This window comes from Corvus hawaiiensis, chromosome 1, assembly GCF_020740725.1.
Source record: "Corvus hawaiiensis isolate bCorHaw1 chromosome 1, bCorHaw1.pri.cur, whole genome shotgun sequence".
Lineage (NCBI taxonomy): Eukaryota > Metazoa > Chordata > Aves > Passeriformes > Corvidae > Corvus > Corvus hawaiiensis.
Genome location: NC_063213.1, coordinates 3491248 through 3500924, shown reverse-complemented (window position 1 = coordinate 3500924; position 9677 = coordinate 3491248).

The window sequence follows — 9677 nt, the reverse complement described above, 5'->3', positions numbered from 1 at the left end:
ACACAGAACTGCTCAAACCACTTGAACATCAGCAGTTTTCTTTCCCTGGTGGACCAGCCCAGAATTATTTCCTCCCTGTAGAGGGAAAGTTGGATGAAAATGAAAGCAATTCACATTCAGAAGAGCTCAATCAGGGACAGCTGAACCAAGGAAGCATCACAGAAACCCAGCATGGCAGAGTTGTTCTCTTTATTTCCATCTCCAGAAGATTTTATATATTAAAGATGGGTGCTTGATTTTTTTGTTGTGGTCAGGACTTAAGTGCAGATGCAGCCACTAAAAATGCCATGGCAAACAGCTGTTCCTGCTAATGCATTGCATAAATCATCTCTCCACACATTAATCAAGTGGATGGAGTCCTGCTCAGAAGGGACCCTTCCTACCACCTTTCTTCTGCCACTCCAGACTTAATGTCTTCTGGAATTTCTTTTGTGCAAAAGGCAGGAGAGAAAAGCTCTGTTCCCAGCCTGGAATGACAGCAAAGCTTTTCCCCCTGTCATTAATTCATGAGGGAAAGGAGCCATTTCCATGTCTGTTTATCTACAGCACATGCTGCTCCAGGAAATCAAGCATTTCCCTGTCAAGCATCTTCCAAGTAGCCTTAAAAGAGCCAATTTATTTGTTCTGTGCTGTTAAATGATTGAAGAGGCTAACGAAGGAGTAATAACATGAGTTTGGCAGATCATATAAACATAAAATTTGAAGCTGTAATGAACCTCCAAAATGATCATTGTGCATTTTGAGTCATGTGTCACTAACAAGAAGCTCAGCTGGCTGGTTGGAAGCTCTGTGTGCAGCCTGTGTCCTGATTTCCTTCAATTTCCCCTCAATGAAAGCCATGGCCTGACAGACACGCTCTCTAGTTTCTCATTGCAGCCAGGCACAAAACCAAAAGATCATTGGAAAGCAGCTGGAAAGCACTCCAGAGGTTGCCTATATTCCTTCTCCAAGGGAGGCCCTGCTTGCCTAAAGAATTATTTTATATATTTATACAGTCTGCCCCCGCTGAAATCCAAAAGCAAAAAAGTCAAATGAAAATATGTGTTATGCTCTTGTTTGTTAATTGACCACATAATGACAGAAAATAAAGCTGACAAACCCCAAAACATTCACTTTTAATTTCTTTTTTTCTTTTTCATCTCAGTTTTGCTGCCAAATACAAACCACAATTTCTTATGCTTCCTCAAGCTTTAGAGAAGGATTCAAGTTGATATGTTAATTGATCGCAATTAATTTTATCATGAGAGTGCTCCATTTAAGCCACTTAAATAAGCAACATATTGAAAGTGGTTTTGCCTGAGGTCCTGCTTATAAAACATGAAATTCACCTCACCTAATTATAAATATTTAAAAGTTACATCTTTCAGTCTGTGCAAGTCTTCTATTTTTCCAGGGGAAAATAGGCACCTAAGAAGGTAATTTTTGTCTTAAAGGATGACTGGTTCAGGCTTTGACAGGCAACCTGCCTGCCTTGAATAAAAAAATCTCACCTAAGAGTACAAACAGAAATCTGGACATGAAACAAATTAAATTTAATGAGAATTTCCAACCCACCAAGATGAAATCGAAAGGGGATTTTATCAAAACCATGCCACAGCTCAATGCCAGAGTAAAGAATCAAACCCAGTTCTCCAGAGAGTCCTCCTGTTGTGGTACAGAGCAATAAGGAGTTGTGAATCCCTGGCACTGTGATTGGTTGTTACTCCAGAGTAAAAAACTAAGGCAGGATGAAATTAGATGAGAATTAGATACTGGTGCAACATATAAGATTTTAGAAGCAGTTGCCAAAAAGAAAGTCACCAAAACCAGGAAGTGAAAAGTAGAAAGTGACTGGGGCAGTAGGAAAAATGCTCTTTAAGAATATTTTTTGTCTCAAACATTTCAGACAAACATTTATCTAATATGATGCTTTTGGGGGCTGGAGCTCCTCTGCTCTGGGGACAGGCTGGGGGAGCTGGGAGTGTTCACTTGGAGAAGAAAAGGCTCCAGGGAGACCTCAGAGCTCCTTCCAGGGCTTAAAGGGGCTCCAGGAGAGCTGCAGAGGGACTTGGGGCAAGGGATGGAGGGACAGAACAAGGGGGAATGTCTTCTCACTGCCAGAAGGCAGGGATGGATGGGATATTGGGAAAGAATTCCTGGCTGTGAGGGTGGGGAGGCCCTGGCACAGGGTGCCCAGAGAAGCTGTGGCTGCCCCTGGATCCCTGGAAGTGTCCCAGGCCAGGTTGGACGAGGCTTGGAGCAGCCTGGGATAGTGGGAGGTGTCCCTGCCCATGGCAGGGGTGGCACTGGATGAGCTTTAAGATCCCTTCCAACCCAAACCATTTCGTGATTCTGTGATTTTTTCAGCTCTTACATAGCCTTCCTTCATTCCTTCACTGCTCATTAGAGAAGAAATCTTGTAGCCCTCCCTGTAAGAAACTCTCAGAAAAATGTGCCCTCTGGAATTTATGGTCTGGAATACACAAGGCAAGACCTTCAATGCTCACATCCTGTCCCTCTTGTAGATAACAGCAGCCATTATCTAAAAATCAAAGTGACCTTTTCTCTTGCTGGAGAAGGAAATTGTTCCACTGCAAAGAGGCAAATGGTCTGCAAATATTTTCCCACCTGAAAGCAGACAGGCTGTGTTTCTGATCTCTCTCTCTTTAAACAGCATCTTGTTTGTGCACAGTGGATGCTGTGTCCAGGCCCCACTCCTGATCCAGTTGTGCTAACACAGGTGTCAAGTGGTCCTGCAGATGCCCATATCTGAGTCATCCACACTGTGACACACTGGTGGTCCAAGGGACCGACAGAAAAACAAACCCAGCCTGCTGAGGGAGGTCCTGGAAGGGGCATCCTGGTGTTCCATCCTCCACCTGGTGCCTGGAACAGCTCTCTCCACTCCACAGCATTAATCAGACCTTCACTGACCATCATGAGCACTCAGATACTTTGCACACATTTAGATATCTGTATTTAGACAACAAAATTGGTGTGTTTTAATCTAAAAATTGAAGCTCAAGCCTTGTTACTGGATCCATGGGTAGTGATATCTTTCATCTGCACTATCTACTCCTTTTTCTTTCTTTCTCTTTCTCTTCCTTCCTTCCTTCCTTCCCTCCTGAAAGGAACCAAAACATCCACATACCTCCTTTCCACCACAACTAAATTTTTAAAAAATAAACCTGCCTGATATCCCAGTTGTATTTCACTCTAATTCACCCAAGGGATCTATTAGCAAGATGCTCAGTCATTCTCCATCAGAGGTGGGTTGTAACAAGGTTCTCCAGCCTTTGGAGCACCTTCTTGGCCTCCTCTGGACTTTCTCCAACAGCTCCATGTCTTTCTGATGTTGGGAAACCCAGAGCTGGAAGTGGGACCTCACAGGAGCAGAGCAGAGAGGGACAATCACCTCCCTCACCCTGCTGGTCACATGTCTTCTTCCCCCTGCCCCTGAATTAAGATTTTGGTACCCTAAAGTTTGTAATTCAGTTGGTTTGACTGGATGCAGGCAGGGCAAGTTGGTTTGTACAGATTTATAATGATAATCATACTGTTTTGTTAGGTGTAGTGTGTCCTTAATTTTTGATGCTTGAACCCTCCAACACAGAATAAAATTAATAGTGCAAATAAACTGCTTTTTTAGTCCAAATAGTCCCGCTCAGCTACTTTTATTTCCATTGAGAGCTCGAGCCTTGTTGGAGGCGTTACTCTTCTCTTTTCAAGCTTCAATAACCAGAATGAGGAGTCCCTTGCATGCTGTGTTAAAAAAAAAAAAAAAAAAAAAAGGAATAATTCCATTTTATTGCATGTGAAAAATGTTTTAGGAAAATAATAATCTTCTCCAGTCGAAGTAGGAAAGGAACCATCAATACATCAAATAGGAGAGTCAAGTTACATTTCACATTACAAATTGCCTACCCAGGAACCATAAAATGAAAAATAATTGTCTTTGATACCACAAATCAGAATTTGACCCGGGCACTATGTGCAAGACTAAATTCTGAGACATTAAGCTGTAAATGAAAGGCAGCTGGTTGTCAAAACTTCCAGAATTTAAACCTTCAGAGAAAGCATAGTCCAGTAGATAAGATACCACATTAAGATTCAGGAAAGAGGTTCAGCCCTGCCATTCACCACACACTTTTTGTGTGAGAGTTAGTAAATCACTCTGTGTCACATGTGGGATGGTGGATAATGTGCCACAGTGCCACTTGTGACAGTGCCTTCAGGTGCCAGGCTGCTGAGCACAATCCAGAGGCATCCAAGCTGGAATTGCAGGAGGAGGAGAACTAAAACAGCCCATCCTGCCCATAGGAAAATGCTGGCTGGACAAAAAGTGACTCTAAAGCAGGGTTGTCCCTTGAATTCTACTACTCTGGAGGATTTCAGTGTTTTATGCTCAGCTGTAAGGACCTGCCTTCTCTTTATAGGGAATTCACAGCTTTATGTAGGCTCCTGGAATTAAATAACGGAGTCCATTATTTACATTAAAATCAAACACACAAACAAAAATATTAAGTCCCAAAATACAGAGGAATCCTTCCTGCCATGAAGGAAATGCTGCCACCCTTTACCGGGGAGGATGTTGAGCAGAACCTCCCCCTTAATGGTGAGAAACTCTGGCATAATCCCAAAGATTAACTCTCTATGTGTGCACAGGATCCTCCAGCCAAAAGGCTCCCAGCTCCTGAGGACTTGTCTGGTGTGGGGGAAACAGATGTTTTCACTCTCTCCTTAAGCTGCTCCACTTTCCATGAAATAATTCAGCATGAATTGGACCACTGTGAGAGAGAGAGAGATCAGTAAATGTGACTTTGAGCCCCAGAGGCTGGTTACTTACTGGAGGAAAGGGAACAAGGTTTCAGTCCGACTTCCAATTAATATGTGTAATGTATGCATTCATCAGAGCATGGTGAACATGCAGCTCCCTGTCTCCTGGGTGCATCAGTTAATCACAAATCCTATTCCTTCTTGAGCATGGGTAACTGGTAATTAGCATGAATAACAAAAAAAAATAGTGACAGGAGGATTATAGAACCCACCAGACTTCAGCCTAATGGTTAGGAAAGGTTTGTGTGGTTTAGCTCTCCTAGGCTGAGACAAAATGTCACCACTAGTTACTGGATAAGAAGGAAAAAAAAAGCCTCAACTTGCTGAACCTATAATTCCGGCAAAAAATTTCTTTCTGTATGTCTTTTCACGGGATGGGGAGAAATGATTGGTTTTTAAATCCTGACAGCACATAAATATGAATTATGTGCTTGGCTGCTCAGTGCCATCCAAATGTACATGGCTGTGGGCATGTCCCAAAGGAAGCATTTATCTGCTCATGGAAGCTGGTTGTTGGAAGTGCAGTCACTTAAGGAACTGTTTCTAGTAGTGGGAAAGCTGATGTTGGTCTCTGCCTGCTGCATTCCCCAAGGCTGGCTGTTTGGGAACCAGAGGACTGGCTGATTTTCAATGTGGAGTATGGGTTTTATATGCAAAGTGTAGGTATTTATAGCTTCAGTATTTATATTTGACCCGCACCTTTGACTCCCTCTGACAGTGGAGATTCAGTCAATGGAATCAGTGGATTGCGTGACCAACTCACCCCTTGCCAAATAAATATCTAAAATAGATAAAATAAAGCATGTCCTGAAATAGCTCTCTCTCTTTCCCTGTTAACTATGAAGGGAGCCAAATCGGCCTTTTAAAAAAGAAAACACAGCTTTCACATGAGTTTTGCAGAGGTTTAGGCTGGGTATCAGGAGAAAGCTCTTTTCTCACAGGGTTTCACTTCACACCACACCTGATAAAACAGCTTGTACATGGTCAACTGTTGGGGTCCCTCCCCTGCCGTGTAGCCCTGGGAGAGGGGCCCTGAGGGCACAGACACGGGGTTTCCTGCCCCTGCTCAGCCTCGTTCCCATTGGTTGGTTTGTGTTCCCTGCGCGGGCAGAAGGACCCTTGGTCCCGTGACTGGAACAGTTCCTCGGCAGAGCCCCGGCCATGCGGCTGGAGAAATAAACATCTCTGAAACAGCTATCAAGAATCTGTCTGTATATATATATTTCCTTTCCACGGGACTCCTGGTTTGATATATGCGTGTTGCAGGATCCCCACTGCAACAAATGGTGGAGAATGCGGGCAGAACGATCCCCGATCCCTAAGCGACTGATTTGTGTGAGTAAACCCTGGAAACTTTGGATTCCTCTTCTTGGTTTTGCTTTGCTATTCCGTATCTAAACTATGGAGGAACCGTGGGAAGACTCTTGGCTCTCAGAGCCGCATATGGACATTTATCTTAAACTTAAAATGATTCTTGAACAACGATTTGTAAATTTTAGCTTGATTCAAGCTCAAAAAGAACTGAAACACTTCCTGGCATGGTTGTTTAAGAACTTTTTCTATGTTTCTTGGGATTTAATTCTTACCAAGGGCTTTTGGAAAACCGTTTGGACACAGTTAATATTGGAGTCAAAATATATGCCGATGGAAGAATATTTTCGTGAATATTATTTAGTTACTGAGACTGTTGAGCAATGTCAGCTGTGTCCTGGTGAAGGGAAGCGTGGCGCAGGGACCGTGCGGCCCAGGCCACGTGCACCGAGCGCTCTGAGAGCAGCAGCGAGGCAGTTCCCGCGCGCGGGCGGAGCCACGCGAGCCGCAGTGTCGGTGGCGGAGCGAGGAGCGGCGGGAGCGGCGGGACCCGGCAGTGCCCGCCCGGTCCTGTGCAGCGCGTGGTGGAGCGAGCCCCGGGAACGCCCGACCGAGAGGGGCGGCGCGCGGGCGGCGGCGGGCGGCGATGGCGGTGGAACGGAGCCGCGCCCAGCCGAGACGCGCGCTGGAGCGGGGCGCGGGGGAGTCATCGCTCGGGGGCCCGGCCGAGACGTGGGTGCAGCGCCCGGCAGCGGCAGCGAAGCTGCGACCAGAGGAGGCGACGCACGGAGAACTGAGCGGCACGGCCCGGCCCGGCCCGCGCAGCCCCGAACGCGACCCCGGGAAGAGCGCGCAGGCACCAGCAGCCCCGAGAATTCCAACACGGGAGCGACCGAAAGAGACAGCAAAGACGCAGCGAGACAGAAAACAGCAGCCACTCGGAAAAAGGAAAAGATCATAGCAACTAAGACCTTAGGGATAGTAAAATGGTATAATGTTAAGCAAAATTATGGTTTTATAACAAGGTGTGACAACCAGCAAGACATATTCGTGCATAGAACTGCTATTAAAAAGAATAACCCTGAAAAATGCATCCCAAGCTTGGGAGATGGAGAGGTGGTGGAATTTAATATTGTACTAGGGAGAAAAGGGTTACAAGCATCGCAGGTCACTGGGCCTGATGGTGTTTCTGTGAAAGGCAGTATATATGCAAAAAATCGTAGTCATGTTAGACAGTATCTCCATTGTAAGCCCCCCCTACAGTTTCCCTTTCCTAATCCCACCTTTCCCTTTTACCCTATATCCTATTACCCCCAGTGTATTCCCAATCCGTTTTTTCACCCATGGTTTCCCTCACAAAACCATGCTTTTGCCAATTGTTTCCCCAAAAATCCCTTTCCAATGCCGAGGGGGGGATGAAAAGGGGGAGGGAAGAAGTTAAACCCTCTCCTGCCTCAGTTTCCCCACAAAGCATGCTCAGAGAATTCTGTCTCCCTTCTGTCAGCCCTAAGATGTTCCAGAGAATCTGTTTGGACATTTAAAGACTCAGGAGGGTGGCTTGTTTTGTTTTGAAACTGTTCTTGTTATGTTTATCCAGTTGTTTTCATTCTCCTTTTATTAAAATAAAACGGGTGAGGTGTTGGGGTCCCTCCCCTGCCGTGTAGCCCTGGGAGAGGGGCCCTGAGGGCACAGACACGGGGCTACCCTGCCCCTGCTCAGCCTCGTTCCCATTGGTTGGTTTGTGTTCCCTGCGCGGGCAGAAGGACCCTTGGTCCCGTGACTGGAACAGTTCCTCGGCAGAGCCCCGGCCATGCGGCTGGAGAAATAAACATCTCTGAAACAGCTATCAAGAATCTGTCTGTCCATATATATTTCCTTTCCACGGGACTCCTGGTTTGATATATGCGTGTTGCAGGATCCCCACTGCAACAGTCAACCACCACTTCTTGCCTAGAGGGCAATTGAACACTTCCTCATCTTCATGCCACAGTCAGGAAAACAAAAAGCTTCAGAAAAGATCATGGAACAGAATTTCACAGAATCATTAAGGCTGAAAAAGCCCTCAAAGACCATCGAGTCCAACCTGTGCATGATCCCAACCTTGTCACCAGCCCAGAGCACTGAGTGCAATATCCAGGCCTTCCCTGGGCACCTCCAGAGATGGGGACTCCAAATCTCCCTGGGCAGCCCCTCTCAATGTTTAACAACCCTTTTGGTGAATAAATTCTTTCTGTTGTCCAGCCTGAACCTCCCCTGTCACAGCTTGAGGCCAGATCCTCTCTTCCTGTCACTGGTTGCCTGGGAGAAGAGGCTGACCCACCCCTTGCTACATCCTCCTTTCAGGGAGTTATGGAAAGGGATGATTTAGACTTCTGTCCTACAAATTAGGAGCAGTAAGTTCAGCAAGTCTATTTCTCCTTTGTTATGCAGCCGTGCAGCTTATCAAAGGTGGTTTAGAAGAGACTTTATTGAGTATTAAGTCATCATGTGATGGTCTGATGCTTTCAGGTGTCAGGAAAATTAATATGGCCTTGTGGTTACTGTCAGACAGCTCTTCAGAGCAGCCCAGCAGCTCCTGCCAAAGAGCTATTACATGGGATTCATTTCAAGAAGGAAGGAGCTCAATTAAAGACCTCGATACATTCCTGCTCCTTTTCACACAGTCTGTCACTAGCGTGGTTCTCCACATTCGTTGGCCTATTTTCTTTGAAAAACAGAGACCTTACCCTTCTGACTCTGACTGCACATTAAAATGTTCTGCTGCCTGGTTTCAAGCAATCTCCACAGACAAAAACTGGAGTGGGAAGTGCTGTGTGATTAAAAAAAGCCACAGAATTTTATTAAATGAACACAACAGACAGTGTGAATTTGACCATTTCTTTGCAACAACCGCTCATTTAAATTATTATCCCTCAGATGTTGTAGAATGTAATAAAGTTTTAGGGGAAATCCCCCAATCAATACTTTAATCTTCCTTTATCCTTTATAAGCGAAGATTGAATTGTCCAAACACTAAAATTTTAAGACCTTTAAATGATACTGAAAGGAAATATCTTCTTGGAAAAAGAGGGACAGGAGTTACGGTGTTTATTTTTAGGGATGCAATTCATGTGCTCTACCTAAAGGCTCCAGAATTGTAAATTTAGGTGTTGCAGTCCAGACCTCCATACAGGAGTTGGGTGCCCAAACTCCTCTCCAGGCACATCAGTACGGACCCCCATTGCAATACCAGCCACCAGGTGGTATCCAAAATATCTGTGTGGAGCTGGCAGATAAAGCAGAGAACCTAAATACAATCTGTTGTCTTCTAGAAAGCCAGACAAGACCCTGTAGGCCAGGCACTAAATACTTCTCTGTCACAAACTGAGATATTTAGGGAAGATTGTTCCCCTGTGCTGGGCACTGGTGAGGCTTAACCTCAAATCCTGGGATCAGCTTTGTGACCCTCCTGAGAAGAAACACTTTGAGGGGCTGGAGCATGTCCAGAGAAGGGAATGGAGCTGTAAGAGGGTCTGGAGCATCAGAAGCAGCTGAGGGAGCTGTGGGCTCTC